The sequence below is a fragment of the Ranitomeya variabilis genome, chromosome 2, assembly GCF_051348905.1.
Source record: "Ranitomeya variabilis isolate aRanVar5 chromosome 2, aRanVar5.hap1, whole genome shotgun sequence".
NCBI lineage: Eukaryota > Metazoa > Chordata > Amphibia > Anura > Dendrobatidae > Ranitomeya > Ranitomeya variabilis.
Genome location: NC_135233.1, coordinates 1006545138 through 1006565066, shown reverse-complemented (window position 1 = coordinate 1006565066; position 19929 = coordinate 1006545138). Strand labels below are relative to the sequence as shown.

The 19929-nt window shown below is 44.1% G+C and overlaps 1 protein-coding gene across 3 annotated transcripts in view; it reads left to right on the top strand.

Moving 5' to 3' along the window:
• The window catches only part of RAB6B (RAB6B, member RAS oncogene family), a 97552-nt gene that overhangs the window by 29672 nt on the left and 47951 nt on the right, over positions 1 to 19929 (top strand). Inside the window, exon 1 of one of the 3 annotated variants that reach the window (XM_077291272.1) lies at positions 167 to 204. The exons of 1 other annotated variant lie outside the window; for it this stretch is intronic. The gene's annotated coding sequence lies outside the window, so the exon portion shown is untranslated. Of the gene's footprint in view, positions 1 to 166; positions 205 to 2508; positions 2594 to 19929 lie in introns of those variants that run through there. One more of the 3 variants, XM_077291270.1, reaches the window with a different exon arrangement.

The window sequence follows — 19929 nt, the reverse complement described above, 5'->3', positions numbered from 1 at the left end:
GCCACGCCCACTCCACATAGCCCCACCCAATCACTAAGCATCTTTCATTTTACCAGAGCTGTTTAAAAGAAGCTGAGCTGTGATTGGCTGCTATGAGCATCAGTTTTCCCACTCCACAACACCTCAGCAGACACTGACCGGGTGGGAGAAATCTAGCATCCCGGGAACATAAGCTCCAGCCATTATCTGCCCCCCAGACATGACAGAAATGAATCACCCCCTCCTCTATTACTGCTGCACTCTATTGTTACCGGCGTAGAAAATCGCATCATCAGCGGTCGCACACAGAGCCGCACAACCAGGTTACCTAACAGCACATCTCCAGGAAGTCCCTGCTCAGCGCCACCCAGCTCGGGACTATGGGATGGAGGATGTGTGATGGGACTATGGGCATGGGACTATGGGATGGAGGATGTCTGATGGGTATATGGGCACGGGACTATGGGATGGAGGATGTGTGATGGGTATATGGGCATGGGACTATGGGATGGAGGATGTGTGATGGGTATATGGGCACTGGACTATGGGATGGAGGATGTGTGATGGGTATATGGGCACGGGACTATGGGATGGAGGATGCGTGATGGGTATATGGGCACAGAACTATGGGATGGAGGATGTGTGATGGGTATAAGGGCACAGGACTATGGGATGGAGGATGTGTATGATGGGTATATGGGCACGGGACTATGGGATGGAAGATATGTATGATGGGTATATAGGCACCGGACTATGGGATGGAGGATATGTATGATGGTATATGGGCACAGGACTATGGGATGGAGGATGTGTATGATGGGTATATGGGCACTGGAATATGGGATGGAGGATGTGTATGATGGGTATATGGGCACGGGACTATGGGATGGAGGATATGTATGATGGGTATATGGGCACCGGACTATGGGATGGAGGATATATATGATGGGTATATGGGCACTGGACTATGGGATGGAGGATGTGTGATGGGTATAAGGGCAGAGGACTATGGGATGGAGGATGTGTGATGGGTATATGGGCACCGGACTATGGGATGTAGATAATCATTATAATTTGTTATAACTAACCACAGTTAGTTACTATGCCCGGGCAATGCCGGGCTCTTCAACTAGTCAAAATCTAAAAATAAATAACCGGATCAGTAAACACCGTAAATGAAAAAAAATCAAGAATGCCAAAATTTAATTTTTTTTGGTCACTGAAATTCTGCAAAAAATGCGTTAATGTCACATACTGTCATGTCGGACGCTGTTCACAATAGGGCGTCTGACAGTCAGCAGTAATTCCTCATTCGTCCACTATATGCTCAGTGGCGTTGATTAGATTTGATCCAGATTATCCGGGGTTAATCTGGCTGGTACTCGGGTTGGAGGCTTAGTCACGCCCACTGCCTTTAAATAGTTTTGCTGGGCTTTGGGCGTCGCCGATTATAGCTTCTGTCTTGTGCTTGGTTATCTTGGTCTGGAGTGGTGGTCTAGGAGAGGAAATATCGTATCCGGTGGTGTATTTCCCTTTCTTCTTATTTTCTCCTTCCTATATTTGTATTTGTTTTGCCCTGCGCACTTATAGTGTATTCCTGTGTGACTGCGGCGTGGTGCATATTTTCCGTTATCCTTGTCTGTGCTTACTGTGGGTATTGGTGTGTGGTCTCTTCACTGGGTGGTGGGTGGTGGTTTCAGCCTAGGGTTGAATCAGGAGGCAGGGCGAGGATGGAGGCCCAGACATGCACACCATCAGTGTAAACTCTAGGAGAGGGTCAGTCAGGGTTTCCCTAGTCTAAGGGAAATTGCAGGGGCCCGGGTTATTAGCTCCTGCCTACCTAGGCTCCCAGTGACATTATAATCGGCGACGCCCAAAGCCCAGCAAAACTGTTTAAAGGCAGTGGGCGTGACTCAGCCTTCAACCCGAGTACCAGCCAGATTAACCCCGGATAATCTGGATCAAATCTAACCGGCGCCACTGAGCATATAGTGGACGAATGAGGAATTACCGCTGACTGTCGGACGCCCTAGTGTGAACAGCGTCCGACATTACACATCTATCCCAAAGTGGTATCAATAAAAATGTCTCGTCCTGCAAAAAATAAGCTGTCACACAGTTCCATTGACCAAAAAATATACCGTAAATACAAGGCGACCCAACCCCAAAAATAATAACAAAAATAATAACAAAACAGGACATTTTTGATATCACCGTATTCATACTGATAAGCAGAATCATGTTGCACGTTGATGGACGGACGACGGACATTTCTCGCCTCTTCATTCTAGGACCTGTTGAAGCTCGTCGTTTGTCCATTAACGTATCGCATTTACTCCTTCAAACAATTTTTATGGTGATATTTCAATAAAATTTGAGATTTTTTAAAGGAACGGTGAGTGCCACCTTTTCTTCTCTACGTGAACATTATAACTACTATAGATACTTTGTAGTTATTATTGAAGGCATGCCTTGTTTTATCAGTAGGGGCAGCCATATTAGCTATCCTCCTGCTTCTACAGAAATGGATAAAACCAAGAAATACTTGAATGGAATTGCAAAAAACTTGGCAGATGAGAACAACTCAGAAGCTCTTTGTGTTAGTGATTTATCGGTAAGTGCCCTTTAAATGTCCTTGTAGGGTATGTTTTCCCAGTAAAATGGCCTCCTGTGATATTCATCTCTAAACAGAATAATCATGTCAGATAGTTGTCGGATTCTTGACAGCTAGGCTGTTCCTGCAGACGGCATCGACGTTGTTATAGGGGAGCTGTCAATCATCCAGGCCCGACATGGAAAGTGCTTGGTGAAGGCTGCAAAGTGATCACCTTTCTCCGGGATGCAAGCAGGTCACAGAAGGACACAGCGCCTTTGAGAAGAATCCTAATGATTTGCTCCAGTCTGGGATGAATTGTCAGTGGGTTCCTCAGTTCACTGGAGAAATTACTTTCCCACAGCTGAAGCTGAAGTAATAGGATCCAGACCGGTTACAGGAAGATATAGATTTTGTACGGCTTACGCTGGATACAGATGACCGGCCTGGTCGTATGGTTTATCACATGCTTCTATATTGCACATAGCCTGGGCTGCTTCTTAGTAATGGTGGCCGAAAGAAAGATTTCATTAAGGATATTTACTCTGAGGGTTGTTCTTCTGCAAGGTCTCTAGGGAAAATGTGAAGAAAGGCTGAAAGATCCCTTCTGTCTTTGTTGCTACGTTACAGTACAAAAGAGACAAGCTCCTGTCAGACCCTTTCGGTCAGTTAAGGTTGCAGTTGTGCAGAAAATATATGGAGGTTTCTTTTTAACCCCATAAACACTATAACTAGGTAGTGATATGTAAAGCAGGGGGATTGTCTCGTACTCAAAATATTATATAAACACCACTTCTTATATATTAGTTCTCGGAATAAATGAGTGCACCCCCATTGAAAAAAAATATTGTTTTTTTTTATCAATATCACACTAGAGCAATTTCCAACATTTTTACAAGAATGAGTTTCTTATAATTTTTTTTAACCCATAACATGAAAGTAAAATTAATAATATAACTTTCATTTCAAAATCTTCAGTTTTGCTCAAATTAATTGATACAAAAATGAATAGACCCCACATCAAAAACTACTACATCTAGTATTCTGTATGACCACCATGATTTTTAAGGACAGCACCAAGTCTTTTAGACATGGTATTAACAAGCCACAGAGTTATGTCAGCATCTTTACTTTGATAATACCGAGCAGTACATCTGTGAACTTATGATACCATCAATGAAATATAGCTCCTTGACACAAGCAGCGCTCATGCAGCCTCACATATGAACACTGACACCACCATGTTTCACTGTAGGCACCATGCATTTTTCTAAATTTAGTTTTCTAAGTGCATGGTGCCCACAGGGAAACATGGTGGTGGCAAAGCCCTTATGTGAGGCCGCATAAGTGCTGCTGGTGTCGGGAAGCTACATTTCATTGATGCTATCCTGAATTCACTTATGTACTAACATAGTAACATAGTTAGTAAGGCCAAAAAAATACATTTGTCCATCCAGTTCAGCCTATATTCCATCATAATAAATCCCCAGATCTATGTCCTTCTACAGAACCTAATAATTGTATGATACAATATTGTTCTGCTCCAGGAAGACATCCAGGCCTCTCTTGAACCCCTCGACTGAGTTCGCCATCACCACCTCCTCAGGCAAGCAATTCCAGATTCTCACTGCCCTAACAGTAAAGAATCCTCTTCTATGTTGGTGGAAAAACCTCTCCTCCAGACGCAAAGAATGCCCCCTTGTGCCCGTCACCTTCCTTGGTATAAACAGATCCTCAGCAAGATATTTCTATTGTCCCCTTATATACTTATACATGGTTATTAGATCGCCCCTCAGTCGTCTTTTTTCTAGACTAAATAATCCTAATTTCGCTAATCTATCTGGGTATTGTAGTTCTCCCATCCCCTTTATTAATTTTGTTGCCCTCCTTTGTACTCTCTCTAGTTCCATTATATCCTTCCTGAGCACTGGTGCCCAAAACTGGACACAGTACTCCATGTGCGGTCTAACTAGGGATTTGTACAGAGGCAGTATAATGCTCTCATCATGTGTATCCAGACCTCTTTTAATGCACCCCATGATCCTGTTTGCCTTGGCAGCTGCTGCCTGGCACTGGCTGCTCCAGGTAAGTTTATCATTAACTAGGATCCCCAAGTCCTTCTCCCTGTCAGATTTACCCAGTGGTTTCCCATTCAGTGTGTAATGGTGATATTGATTCCTTCTTCCCATGTGTATAACCTTACATTTATCATTGTTAAACCTCATCTGCCACCTTTCAGCCCAAGTTTCCAACTTATCCAGATCCATCTGTAGCAGAATACTATCTTCTCTTGTATTAACTGCTTTACATAGTTTTGTATCATCTGCAAATATCAATATTTTACTGTGCAAACCTTCTACCAGATCATTAATGAATATGTTGAAGAGAACAGGTCCCAATACCGACCCCTGCGGTACCCCACTGGTCACAGCGACCCAGTTAGAGACTATACCATTTATAACCACCCTCTGCTTTCTATCACTAAGCCAGTTACTAACCCATTTACACACATTTTCCCCCAGACCAAGCATTCTCATTTTGTGTACCAACCTCTTGTGCGGCACGGTATCAAACGCTTTGGAAAAATCGAGATATACCACGTCCAATGACTCACCGTGGTCCAGCCTATAGCTTACCTCTTCATAAAAACTGATTAGATTGGTTTGACATGAGCGATTTCTCATAAACCCATGCTGATATGGAGTTAAACAGTTATTCTCATTGAGATAATCCAGAATAACATCCTTCAGAAACCCTTCAAATATTTTACCAACAGTAGAGGTTAGACTTACTGGCCTTTAATTTCCAGGTTCACTTTTAGAGCCCTTTTTGAATATTGGCACCACATTTGCTATGCGCCAGTCCTGCGGAACAGATCCCGTCGCTATAGAGTCCCTAAAAATAAGAAATAATGGTTTATCTATTACATTACTTAGTTCTCTTAGTACTCGTGGGTGTATGCCATCCGGACCCGGAGATTTATCTATTTTAATCTTATTTAGCCGGTTTCGCACCTCTTCTTGGGTTAGGTTGGTGACTCTTAATTAGGGTTTTCATTGTTTGTTGGGATTTCACATAGCATTTCATTTTCCACCGTGAATACCGTGGAGAAGAAGGTGTTTAATATGTTAGCCTTTTCCTCGTCATCTACAACCATTCTTTCCTCACTATTTTTTAAGGGGCCTACATTTTCAGTTTTTATTCTTTTACTATTGATATAGTTGAAGAACAGTTTGGGATTAGTTTTACTCTCCATAGCAATGTGCTTCTCTGTTTCCTTTTTGGCAGCTTTAATTAGTTTTTTAGATAAAGTATTTTTCTCCCTATAGTTTTTTAGAGCTTCAATGGTGCCATCCTGCTTTAGTAGTGCAAATGCTTTCTTTTTACTGTTAATTGCCTGTCTTACTTCTTTGTTTAGCCACATTGGGTTTTTCCTATTTCTAGTCCTTTTATTCCCACAAGGTATAAACTGCTTACAGTGCCTATTTAGGATGTTCTTAAACATTTTCCATTTATTATCTGTATTCTTATTTCTGAGGATATTGTCCCAGTCTACCAGATTACGGGCATCTCTAAGCTGGTCAAACTTTGCCTTACTAAAGTTCAGTGTTTTTGTGACTCCCTGACAAGTCCCCCTAGTGAAAGACAGGTGAAACTGTACAATATTGTGGTCGCTATTTCCTAGATGCCCGACCACCTGCAGATTTGTTATTCTGTCAGGTCTATTAGATAGTATTAGGTCTAAAAGTCCTGCTCCTCTGGTTGGATTCTGCACCAATTGTGAAAGATAATTTTTCTTGGTTATTAGCAGAAACCTGTTGCCTTTATGGGTTTCACAGGTTTCTGTTTCCCAGTTAATATCCGGATAGTTAAAGTCCCCCATAACGAGGACCTCATTATGGGTTTCAGCTTCATCTATCTGCTTTAGAAGTAGACTTTCCATGATTTCTGTTATATTTGGGGGTTTGTAACAGACCCCAATGAGAATTTTGTTACCATTTTTCCCTCCATGAATTTCGACCCATATGGACTCGACATCCTCATTCCCTTCGCTAATATCCTCCCTTAAAGTGGACTTTAGACAAGACTTTACTGCTCTATATTGAATGAGAAAATGTTACCATCACTCTTCGCCTTGGTTGATGTGCACTTTTCCAAAATAACAATGATACAATAGAGTAACAATGAAGGCAATGGATGCTGAAATTGAGGAATGTACTTTGGAGCAATGAGTTTCACTTTTGTCTTGGTTGCAATTATAGCAAGAAATTGGTTTGAGATCACGAGGACAACGACATGAAGAGGTCTTAACGAGAGAACATCACCAAGATTATGGTGTGGGGTGGCATAATGTCCTGTAGCCATGTTACATTGATTTGGTTGTGGAACCAGTACAACGATTATTTCTCCATAGTGCCCCACAAGCCATTCTTCAACATGACCATGCCTGGCTGCTTGTTGCTTTTGCTATTGTGAGCAGCCAACGTGATATAAATGTACTATCATGGCATACAGTATTCCAGACCTGTCTCCCATTGAGCACATCTGAAATGTCTTTGGTCAGTAATTTTAGAGGGAGCAGCCAACAGCAGATTTAGATGATTTGCCCAAGTGCATTTAGCTTTGCAGAACCTTCCCCAGACATCCATTAATAACCTCATTGACAGAAGCCAAGACTTGTAAGACATTTTTTCACATGTCTATTGATCCTGTGATTTCGATAATTCCACTACTTTTCTTTTTTGGTGTTGTAATTTCGATGTTGTGGAGTGTCTATCTATCTATCTATCTATCTATCTATCTATCTATCTATCTATCTATCTATCTATCTATCTATCATCACTGGGGTTCCAGATGCTGCGATCCACGCCAATCTTGAGAACAAGAGTACCCAAAATCTCCTATGTGAATAGAATGGCAGTGAGCATGTTGACCACTGATGCATTCACTGTCCATACAAGTGGTGGCCACACATTCTCATTACTGCTCCTTCACACAGTACTTGTGGTCCCCTGTTCAAAGCAGCTGGACCACTAACAATCCTACAATTAATATCTATCCCGTGGATAAGAGATAAATATTATGTACATAACCCGTATTATGGCATTGCTCACCAATACACACAATAGTGATCGAGTTTTAAAGAGAAACACAACTTTTTTTTTCAATTTAATTATCCTCCAGGTATTGCAAAGTTATCATTTTTGTGATATACTTCACTAGTAGTGATGAGCAAACGTGCACGGATAACATGTTATCTGAGTATGCTCGGGTCTTATCCGAGTATCTTGGGCGTGCTCAAATAATGAGTTCTAGTCCCCACAGCTGCATGATTCGTGGCTGTTAGACAGCTGTAACACATGCGATAATTGCCTGTTTGTGTCTACGGCTGGAGTCACAACGTATAAAAATATGGTCCGTTTTTACAGACCAAATATGCAGAAATGTTCCCTGAACAGTGATCATTCGTTGGTAAGGTGTGGCTGCGTATTGTGCGCATGTTAGCCTCCGTATGGCATCTGTACGGCGAGAGCTTGCAAAGCGGACATATAATGGATCCATGGATTCAAATATATGTGAAAACATATATATACACTATATATATATATATATATATATATATATATATATATATATATATATATATATATATATACAGTTAGGTCCATATATATTTGGACAGAGACATTTTTTTAATTTTGGTTATAGACATTACCACAATGAATTTTAAACAAAACAGTTCAGATGCAGTTGAAGTTCAGACTTTCAGCTTTCATTTGTGGGTATCCACATTAAAATTGGATGAAGGGTTTAGGAGTTTCAGCTCCTTAACATGTGCCACCCTGTTTCTAAAGGGACCAAAAGTAATTGGACAATGACTCCAAGGCTATTTCATGGACAGGTGTGGGCAATCCCTTCGTTATGTCATTCTCAATTAAGCAGATAAAAGGCCTGGAGTTGATTTGGGGTGTGGTACTTGCATTTGGAAGGTTTTGCTGTGAAGTGCGGTCAAAGGAGCTCTCCATGCAGGTGAAACAAGCCATCCTTAAGCTGCGAAAACAGAAAAAACCCAACCGAGAAATTGCTACAATATTAGGAGCGGCAAAATCTACAGTTTGGTACATCCTGAGAAAGAAAGAAAGCACTGGTGAACTCATCAATGCAAAAAGACCTGGGCGCCCACGGAAGACAACAGTGGTGGATGATCGCAGAGTAATCTCCATGGTGAAGAGAAACCCCTTCACAACAGCTAACCAAGTGAATAACAATCTCCAGGAGGTCGGCGTATCAATATCCAAATCTACCATAAAGAGAAGACTGCATGAAAGTAAATACAGAGGGTTCACTGCACGGTGCAAGCCACTCATAAGCATCAAGAATAAAAAGGCTAGACTGGACTTTGCTAAAAAATGTCTAAGGCTACGTTCACATTTGCGTTGTGCGCCGCAGCGTCGGCGCCGCAGCGCACAACGCAAACAAAACCGCGGCAAAACGCACGCTAAAACGCTGCGTTTTGCGCCGCATGCGTCCTTTTTGGCCGAAAGTTGGACGCAAAAAAAATGCAACTTGATGCGTTTCTTGCGTCCAACGCTTGCGGCCATGCGGCGCAAAACGCAGCACAACGCATGTCCATGCGCCCCCATGTTAAATATAGGGACGCATGACGCATGCGGCGCCGCTGCGGCGCCCGACGCTGCGGCGCTGACCGCAAATGTGAACGTAGCCTAAAAAAGCCAGCACAGTTCTGGAAGAACATTCTTTGGACAGATGAAACCAAGATCAACCTCTACCAGAATGATGGAAAGAGAAAAGTATGGTGAAGGCGTGGTACAGCTCATGATCCAAAGCATACCACATCATCTGTAAAACACGGCGGAGGCAGTGTGATGGCTTGGGCATGCATGGCTGCCAGTGGCACTGGGTCACTAGTGTTTATAGTCCATGAGCCGGGCCAGATATCGGTACCACCCGGAGTGACTAATTTTCTTTGGTATTTTTAGGTAGATGCATGTCTGTAGTTTATTTTTTGATATGATAGCCCTTACATATACGTAGCTTATTAACCCCTTCAGCCCTAGGCCTATTTGTACCCAAGTGCCTAAGCCAATCTGACCTGTGCCACTTCATGGGCTAATAACTTTGGAACGCTTTCACCTATCCAAGCCATTCTGAGATTGTTTTCTCGTGACATATTGTACTTCACGTCAGTGCTAAATGGGAGTCAATATATTTTACCTTTCTATATAAAAAAATGCTAAATATTCGGAAATTTTGGAAAAATCGGCAATTTTTTAACTTTGAAATTCTCTGCTTTTTACAAAAATACTGATACCCCCCATAATAGTTATTAATTTACACTCCCCACATGTTTACTTCATATTGGCATCATTTTGAAAATGAAACCTTATTGTTTTACGACGTAATAGGGCTTATAGTTTTATGCGCAATTTTTCACATTTACAGCAAAACCCACTTTTCAAAGGACCAAGTCACTTCTGAAGTCACTTTAAGGGGCTTACATAACAGAAACCACCCATAAATTACCCCATTTTGCAAACTACACCCCTCAAGCTGTTCAAAACTCATTTTTAAAAACTGTTAACCCTTTAGGTGTTCCACAGGAATTTTAGCATGAGCCAAGAACCAAATATGACGATATCGGTACCACCCGGAGTGACTAGATGTAGTATTTGTAACAAAATTTAATCCAAGTTATGTAAATACACACTGAACATGTCATGTGCATATATATATATATATATATATATATATATATATATATATATATATATATGTTACTCCATAATATCTTCAACATCGGACTCTGAATCTGACTGTTGTTCTACTGGCTCGTCTTCAGTACCCTTGTTCTGGCATGTCTGTAATCTGCACATGTCTGTGCACTTCAGGCCATTGCTGAGGCAAGTACACTGAGGAAGTTCACATGACCGCACACACTTGCAGGACAGTAGCTGTATAATAGCTTCTGGTGCTGGTGCCCCTTGCATCCACTTGACAACAAGCTTTCCGTCGTTATCTATCATCCAACCGCAGTCTGTTGGGTTTGCAACCCATGGCTGGCTCTGCAGACTTCTCCTCCAGATCGCAGCCTGGTAGTTTGCACGCAGTGCATGCATGAAAAGGCAGTCCTGGCAAGGAGGGAGTTGACTTGACTCTACCACTCCACGTCTGGCACAGAACAGCTGATAACGGAGCCTGTTTACCTCAGTTGTTTGGGTAGTTGGCAGGTACATGTGGCAGGTGATTTCCTGTAACTTCTCAAAAAGTTCGGTAGACACTTCCCATGAACGACCAACTTCCTGAAAGGCATCCTGGTATGTCTTGTTCATCTTCAACTGCTTGAGTGTCGTCATCTTCCCACGGCCAGCGAATGCACTGACGGTGTCACAGCCTGTAAATGCATGCATACCAATCAATGAATCACATACGCTGCCTCCCAATGTTCGGCTCAGAGTGGTGATATCCAGGAATCTTGTCCGGTTCTGTGTACCGCATTTCTGGAACAGGTGGGATGGGATTTTGTGGCACATGCCCAGACACAGGACCATGACATCAGTATCCTCCGAAGTGATGATGACCGACTTGTAACCAGATTCTGCTGCATGAAGAGCATGGAGAAGGAGGCGTGTGTCTGCTTCTTCTTGATTTGACTTAAGGTCAGCAGCCTCTTCCCACTGTTCTTTGGTGATCTTAAAGCAGAGCTGCTCACATGTGACATACAGCTCCTTCTCCTCAAGCTTCTCCCTGTGGTGTTTCGCCTTCCATTCTTCTACCAGAAACTTTATGAGACTTGCCTTGTTGGAGGAACTACTTAGAAGCTTTTTCCACTGCTGGATGTTGTGCCCATGTTGAATGTTCTTGAAATGGATCCCTGTGCCTTCATATCTGTTGACTCTTTCTGTATCTTTGATGGATGTCTCCTTGTAGACGTCAAAGACAATATCAATGCGCTTGCTCTTAGCACCCTCATGGATAGCGCGACTCATTGCTGTGCCTGCTAGCTGGCCAAATGTTGCATTGTTTCCCTTCAGTTTCTGAACCAGGCTCATCCCATCAATGATGGTTGCAGAGGGCTCGGGGATCACTTCTGCAGGACGAGCATTCCTCTCCAACTCCCTTGCGAGGGCAGCCTTGTTGGTCTTGCGGATAGACCCATCACCATTGGCAAGTGCCCATGGCAATGGACCCAGGGGATGAGTCAAGACATCACTCATTTGTAGCTTTCTGTTCTCAGCTACAAGTATCATCTGGCCAAATAGGTTTCTGTCAGCCTTCAAAATTACCTCCTTGCCAAGACCTTGTCTGCGTGTCTTCATTTGGATGTTAGAGAACGTTTTAAGTTTGTTCTTCGTCATCTTGTCATGAAACAATGTAGTTGGCTTATCGGTACCCAAACGCTCATCCTTGAATGTTTGATATGCATCCTCTCCTATACTGTATGCCCCTTGAAGGTCTTTGGCTACATCTGGTGGTGCTACAGTCGCTGTTGACAAACTGATAAGTTCACCATTATGCTCTTTGTTGAAGGGGTTCACCCAACCTGTCTCCAGCAGTTGAACGAAAGATTGGACATCGGCTTCATCTCTTCTAATCCTAGACACCTGTAGGTCTGAATGGCTGAAGTCAGTATATTGTTGGCCTACCAGGGCCCTCAGCTGCCTCAAGTACATACTGCGGTACTCTGATGTCAGGTAGAACCTGGAAACAGCTCCAACTTTGAGGCTGAAGCCTTTTGTGCCCCCTGGTGTCTGGGTGTCTTTGTTGATTGTCTCTTCAATGGTCTGGTCCACAGGAATTCGTCCAAAAGGATTCTTGCTACCGATCTGGACCGAAAAGCCACCTTGCATGAAGTATTCATGGACCTCTGGGTGTTCTATGGGCAGCCGAGACATTGTGGCATAGTAATAGGTTAGGTATCGGGCATAGTTGACCTTGTCATAGGCAAAACACCATGGTATCATCTGTCGGATTGCTCCTAGGTGAAGCATCCAGTTGCCTTCTCTTGAAGCTCGAACCAGGGCCAGCATGGTCTCGACCATGTCCAAGTATGACATCCAGAATGCTGAGAGTTGTTCATTTCTGAGGGTCTCAAGATAAACTTGAAAGAGCTTCAGGGTAAGTGTGCAAGATTCATTATCCAAGAGCTTTTCGAAGGATCCCTGCGACACACTGATGCGAAAGTTTGTGATGTTCTTCAGTGTTTCATCCAGATGGTGAAGGTCCCTTGCATGGTTTTCTTCTAGCCATGGAAGGAAGTTTTTCCATGCAAGCCTCATAAGTGCTTCATAGACCAGCTTGTGTAGTCTCACTGCTCTGTTGTACCTCCGGCCGTCCATCACTCCAGACACTGATCCTTCAGCGATTACACCGGATTCAACACACAGATCTCTAAGGCCTGCATCCTGAAATCTGTTCCCTATGATAGAGAGGAGATTACAGATTGTGTGGAAGACACCCATTCTAATTATAATGTTCTTGAACTTCTCCTGTTTCCAGATAACCTCGGCAGCTTTGGCATAGAGTGCTTGATCAAACACACACACAATTCTGTTAAGCTTCAGGGTCTGCATGATGGCATGTGTTTGCTCCAAGACTTCATTCACAGTGGACATGGCTGTTGCAGGAGCATTGATAGTGGGCAGGTAGCTTACAGTGTCCTGGGCCACTACAATGTCGCTGCGGATTTTTATGTTGAACCCAGTCCAACTGCTGGTGGTCTGATCCTCATGGTCTGACATTCTAGCCAGAAGCCAGATATGGTTTTTGGTTTTTGAATCCTGGACCTCCTTGGTAGTGTTAACATTCGAAGTCTCAATCCTGGGTGGCTCTCCCCGCTGCCCAACATTGTATATCGGTAGCATTAATTCTGTCAGAGTTATGCTTCTTTTCTTCGACTTGGTTACATCTGGCAGGACTTTCTTTGTCACAGAGCATGCAACATTGGACTGAACAGCAATGCCATTGACTCTATGAGATGTACCTGCTCCACTTAGTGTCTCCTCAAGTCTGTCAATGTTATCCCAGGCCAGGGTTGTGAACACACCTGGGTAGATACTTGCTGGCATTGGGATGTCATCCTTTGAACATTCCAACTTCTGGATACAAAGGGCTGTATCGATCTCCTCAGCCATTGAATATGACACACAGTGGCCAAGACGATTCAGAGTTCGAATCAGTTCTGTATTGCCGGTCAAAGACTTAACTGCAAAGGATAGCAGTACGTGCTTTGGTGGCTTTGTCTTTCCATTGGTAACAGCAAAAACCAAGTCACTGCCGAAGGATGTGGCAAGACGTTGAGCTCTTTCACAGGTAGTTTGGCACTCACAATCTCCTGTAAGCAGGGTTTGCAGGAATTGAGTGACTAATGCAGGAACGACATTCTGATCTGTATTGGGAGGCCATGGCTGACTCACATCTTGCTTCTTGATCTCATTCCTTAGCTGCATTGCTGCTTTGGTTACGATATCTCCAGAGTTAGCAGCTCTTGCTTCTTGCAGATCTTTTGTCATGCTGTGTACTTGCCGGACAAGGTCGTCCATTGATAGGCTACATGGATAGACTAGAAGCTTACCTTTCTCATCTGAGAGAAAGCGGAGTGATTCCCCAATCTCTGTTTCAAGTTTTCGTCGAACATGTTTCTTTGTCGATGGTTTCAGTTGGATGATACCACGGGATATCATTAATCTCTCAAGCCTAGATGTGAGGTTTATCATAGGCAGTACTTCTGGGTTTGGGAACAATTTAGTCCTTATATACAAGAAGAGTTCTTCAAGGGCCTCTTTCTCTGCCTCTTCGTAGCGTACTTCCTCGCTTTCGACCTGATTTTCAGCTGCACTAGACCTACAGGCCACTTGGGAATCATCTTTTGTGAATAGTTTGTAGCACGACTTGTGGTAGTGCCCCTCTGCAGCAACAAGGTCTCTGCTAAGTAAACCAAGTATTCTCTGTGTGCCTTTCCTTATCGCTGCTCTGCGGATCGTCTCATCTGCTCGTAGCTCAACACACTGGACAATTGGCTCCCTTGTTTGTTTTCCTTTTAGGTACTTGCTTGACTTCTCACAGAAGATACATACTTTGGCATACACCCTGCTATCACTGGGGGCACCCCTCGGTAGCTTCCTCATGGAGATTTTGCTTGCTGTTTCGACATTGACACCCTTGCCAAGGATAGAATCCAGTGACTTCTTCATTGTAAAGATACTACGACATTTACGGTGATATTGTATGTGTGGTATTTCTCCTTCTTCAAGGCCCTTAGCTGCTACCAGGACTGATTCATGCTGCCTGATCTCTGCAGCCCTAAGCAATGTTTTCCAGGAGTCCAAATCCTTAAGGGACGCCAGATCATCGCTGTCATCATTAGAGCAGTGTATGATACAGTCGATCCGTGATTTCTTCCTTGCTGGTACTTCCATCATGCCGTTAGATAGTCAGTAAACACCTGCAAACACAAAGAAAAACATTAAAATTTTATTTACCGTATTTCCTGGCGTATAAGACGACTTTTTAGCCATGAAAAACATGGCTCCAAGAGGGCGGTTGTCTTATACGCCGAATACAGCCGCCGGGGGGAAAGGCCGCCGCGCAGGGAAGGAGGAGGCAGGGGCCCACCTTCATGAGGCGCTCGTTCTTAGAGCTGGGAGCGCTGGTGCTAGGTGACTGTTCCCCCTCTCTCCACAAGTTCCTTACCAGCAGCAGCACACAGTACAGGACTACAGGACCTGTGGTGATGTCACGGCCATGTGATCAGTCACAAGCCTGGGAGGTGTCAGCCTCTACAGAGGGAGATAGGAGCTCTGCAGAGAAGACCGGAGAGTCCTGTTCAGCACAGAACGTGTATGTGTCAGTGTGTGTGCGTGTGTTGGGGCACCTCAGGGTGTCTTCAAATGTGACATAGCCCCCTAGATTTCTTCCAGTAAAATTTGCACTCCAAAAGTCATTTGGCGCTCCTTCCCTTCCGAGGCCTGCCGTTCCCCAATACTGCAGTGTACGACAACATATCGGGTGTTGTTGTGTTCGGGAGAGATTGGTGAACAAATAGTGGGGTGCATTTTTTGCTGGTACACCTCTTAAAAATAAAAAAATGAGCCTAAAATGACACCTTCATGTAAAAAATGCACTTTTTCCATTTTCTCAACCAAGTGTTTCCAACTACTGTGAAACACTGGTTGGGTCAAAGTGGTCACTATACCCCCTAAAAGATTCCTTGGGGGTGTAGTTTCCAAAATAGGGTCACTTTTTGGGGTTTCCACTGTGGGGGTACCTCAGGCAGCCTTCAAATGTGACATGGCCCCCTAGATTTCTTCCAGTGAATCCGCCACCCAAAAACCACATAGCGCTCCTTCCGTGTTGAGCTGTGCTGTGTGCCCATACTTTAGTTTACGAGTACATGTGGGGTGTTTCTATAAACTGCAGAATTAGGGTAACCAAGTTTGGGTTTGCCGTTAACCCTTGCTAGGTTGCAGGTAAAATTGGATTACAATGTAATATCTGGAAAAAAAATGAAATTTTGAAATTTCGCCTTCATTCTGCTAAAATTCCTGTGGAAACACCTAAAGGGTTAACAGTTTTTAAAAATGAGTTTTGAACAGCTTGAGGGGTGTAGTTTGCAAAATGGGGTAATTTATGGGTGGTTTCTGTTATGTAAGCCCCTTAAAGTGACTTCAGAAGTGACTTGGTCCTTTGAAAAGTGGGTTTTGCTGTAAATGTGAAAAATTGCGCATAAAACTATAAGCCCTATTACGTCGTAAAACAATAAGGTTTCATTTTCAAAATGATGCCAATATGAAGTAAACATGTGGGGAGTGTAAATTAATAACTATTATGGGGGGTATCAGTATTTTTGTAAAAAGCAGAGAATTTCAAAGTTAAAAAATTGCCGATTTTTCCAAAATTTCCGAATATTTAGCATTTTTTTATATAGAAAGGTAAAATATATTGACTCCCATTTAGCACTGACGTGAAGTACAATATGTCACGAGAAAACAATCTCAGAATGGCTTGGATAGGTGAAAGCGTTCCAAAGTTATTAGCCCATGAAGTGGCACAGGTCAGATTGGCTTAGGCACTTGGGTACAAATAGGCCTAGGGCTGAAGGGGTTAATAAGCTACGTATATGTAAGGGCTATCATATCAAAAAATAAACTACAGACATGCATCTACCTAAAAATACCAAAGAGAATTAGTCACTCCGCTTGGTACCGATATCGTCAAATTTGGTTCTTGGCTCATGGACTATTATTGATGATGTGACACAGGACAGAAGCAGCCGAATGAATTCTGAGGTATTCAGAGCCATACTGTGTGCTCAGATCCAGCCAAATGCAGCAAAACTGATTGGTCGTCGTTTCATACTACAGATGGACATTGACCCAAAACATAAAGTGAAAGCAACCCAGGAGTTTATTAAAGCAAAGAAGTGGAATATTCTTGAATGGCCAAGTCAGTCACCTGATCTCAACCCAATGGAGCATGCATTTCACTTGTTAAAGACTAAACTTCAGACAGAAAGGCCACAAACAAACAGCAACTGAAAACCACCGCAGTGAAGGCCTGGCAGAGCATCAAAAAGGAGGAAACACAGCGTCTGGGGATGTCCATGAGTCCAAGACTTCAGGCAGTCATTGCCAACAAAGGGTTTTCAACCAAGTACTAGAAATGAACAATTTATTTAAAATTATTGAATCTGTCCAATTACTTTTGGTCCCTTTAAAAACAGGGAGGCACATTTTAGGCTAGTTTCACACTAGCATTTATCTGGGCTGCAGAGGGATGCGGACTTCCTCTGTGAAGCCCCGCTCCCCTGCATGCGGCGTGCACACCCTATCTTAAAGGGAACCTGTCACCCCAAAAATCGATGGTGAGGTAAGCTCACCATCATCGGGCTTATCTACAGCATTCTGTAATGCTGTAGATAAGCCCCCGATGTTACATGAAAGAGGAGAAAAAGAGGTTATAATATATTCACCTGGGCGGTCCCGCTGCTGGTCCGCGGTCAAATGGGCATCTCAGGTCCGCCTCCTATCTTCATTCCATGACATCCTCTTCTGGTCTCCGCACCGCGGCTTCGGCGCAGGCGTACTTTGTCTGCCCTGTTGAGGCGACGGGCCTCTCTGACCTTACCGGCGCCTGCGCACTGCAGTACTTTGCAGTACAAAGTAGGCCTGCGCCGGAGTAGCGGCACGAAGACCAGAAGAGGACGTCATGGAATGAAGATGGGAGGCGCTGTACCGGACCTGAGACGCCCATCGGAGCGGGACCGCCCCTGGGTGAGTATAATCTAACGTCATTACAGAATGCTGTAGATAAGCCCCTGATGCCGGTGAGCTTAAGGCCCCGTCTCACTAAGCGATTTACCAACGATCACGACCAGCGATACGACCTGGCCGTGATCGTTGGTAAGTCGCTGTGTGGTCGCTGGGGAGCTGTCACACAGACAGCTCTCTCCAGCGACCAACGATCAGGGGAACGACTTCGGCATCGTTGAAACTGTCTTCAACGATGCCGAAGTCCCCCTGCAGCACCCGGGTAACCAGGGTAAACATCGGGTTACTAAGCGCAGGGCCGCGCTTAGTAACCCGATGTTTACCCTGGTTACCAAAAAAAACAAACAGTACATACTCGCCTTTCGGTGTCCAGGTCCCTTGCCGTCTGCTTCCTGCTCTGACTGAGATCCGGCCGTACAGTGAGAGCAGAGCGCAGCGGTGACGTCACTGCTGTGCTCTCACTTCTCACTGTACGGCGGCAGTCAGTGAGAGCAGGAAGCAGACGGCAAGGGACCTGACGGACATCAGAAGGCGAGTATGTATTGTTTGTTTTTTTTACATTTACGCTGGTAACCAGGGTAAACATCGGGTTACTAAGCGCGGCCCTGCGCTTAGTAACCCGATGTTTACCCTGGTTACCAGTGAAGACATCGCTGGATCGGTGTCACACACACCGATTCAGCGATGTCAGCGGGGCCTCAACGACCGAAAAAAGGTCCAGGCCATTCCGACACGACCAGCGATCTCACAGCAGGGGCCTGATCGCTGGTACGTGTCACACATAGCGAGATCGCTATGGAGGTCGCTGTTGCGTCACAAAACTTGTGACTCAGCAGCGATCTCGCTAGCGATCTCGCTATGTGAGACGGGGCCTTTACCTCACCGTGGATTTTGGGGGTGGCAGGTTCACTTTAAACATTGGGTACGCAGGCCATGCCACTGTATGTGGATGCCGCCGCATGTGTTGTTTTGATGGTGCGACGCATGCGGCGGCATGCAGCCATAGGCAGAGCTGAACGAAGAGGCGTGGCAGTGGGCGGGGCTTCACGGAAGTCCGCATCCCTCCACACCCCGGATAAACGCTAGTGTGAAACTAGCCTTAAGGAGCTGAAACTCCTAAACCCTTCATCCAATTTTAATGTGGATACCCTCAAATGAAAGCTGAAAGACTGAACTTCAACTGCATCTGAATTGTTCTGTTTAAAATTCATTGTGGTAATGTCTATAACCAAAATTAGAAAAATGTTGTCTCTGTCCAAATATATATGGTCGTAACGGTATATAGTCAGTGAGACACATATATATATATATATATATATACAGGGGTTGGACAAAATAATGGAAACACCTGGAAACATCAACAAAAATTAGTTTAATAAGGTGTAGGTCCACCTTTTGAGGTGATTACAGCCTCAATTTTCCGAGGTATGGATTCATACAAGGTGTGAATTGTTTCCAAAGGAATTTTAGCCCATTCTGCAGTTAAAACACCCTCCAGTCTAACTTGAATCTCTAAAATCGACCATAAATGCTCAATAATGTTGAGGTCTGGGGATTGTGGGGGCCCGATGAGATGCTCAACTTCATTAGAATGTTCCTCGTGCCATGCTTTAACGATTCGAGCTGTATGAATTGGTGCATTATCATCCTGAAAGATGGCATTCCCCTCCGCCATGTTTTACGGTTGGGAGAAGGCAGTCTGGATGGAATGCTTCTTTCGGCTGCCTCCAAACGTACACTCGGCCGGAGGTCGGAAATAAGGTAAACGATGATTCGTCTGAGAATATCACATGTTTCGACTGGTCGAGAGACCAATTCTGGAGGTTTCTACACCACTCTAAACGCTTGGAAACATTTGTCATTGAGAGCAGCGGTTTTCTAATTGCAGCTCTTCCATGGAATCCAGATTTGTGCAGCTCCTGACGAACAGTTTTCGTGGAAACTGGGTTCTGTAGGTGTTCATTGAGCTCAGCAGTGATTTTCGGAGCCGTGATCTTGCGATCCTCTCTCACAATTCTCTTTAGAGTCCGACGGTCTCTCTCAGTCGACTTCGACTTTCGGCCGGACCTG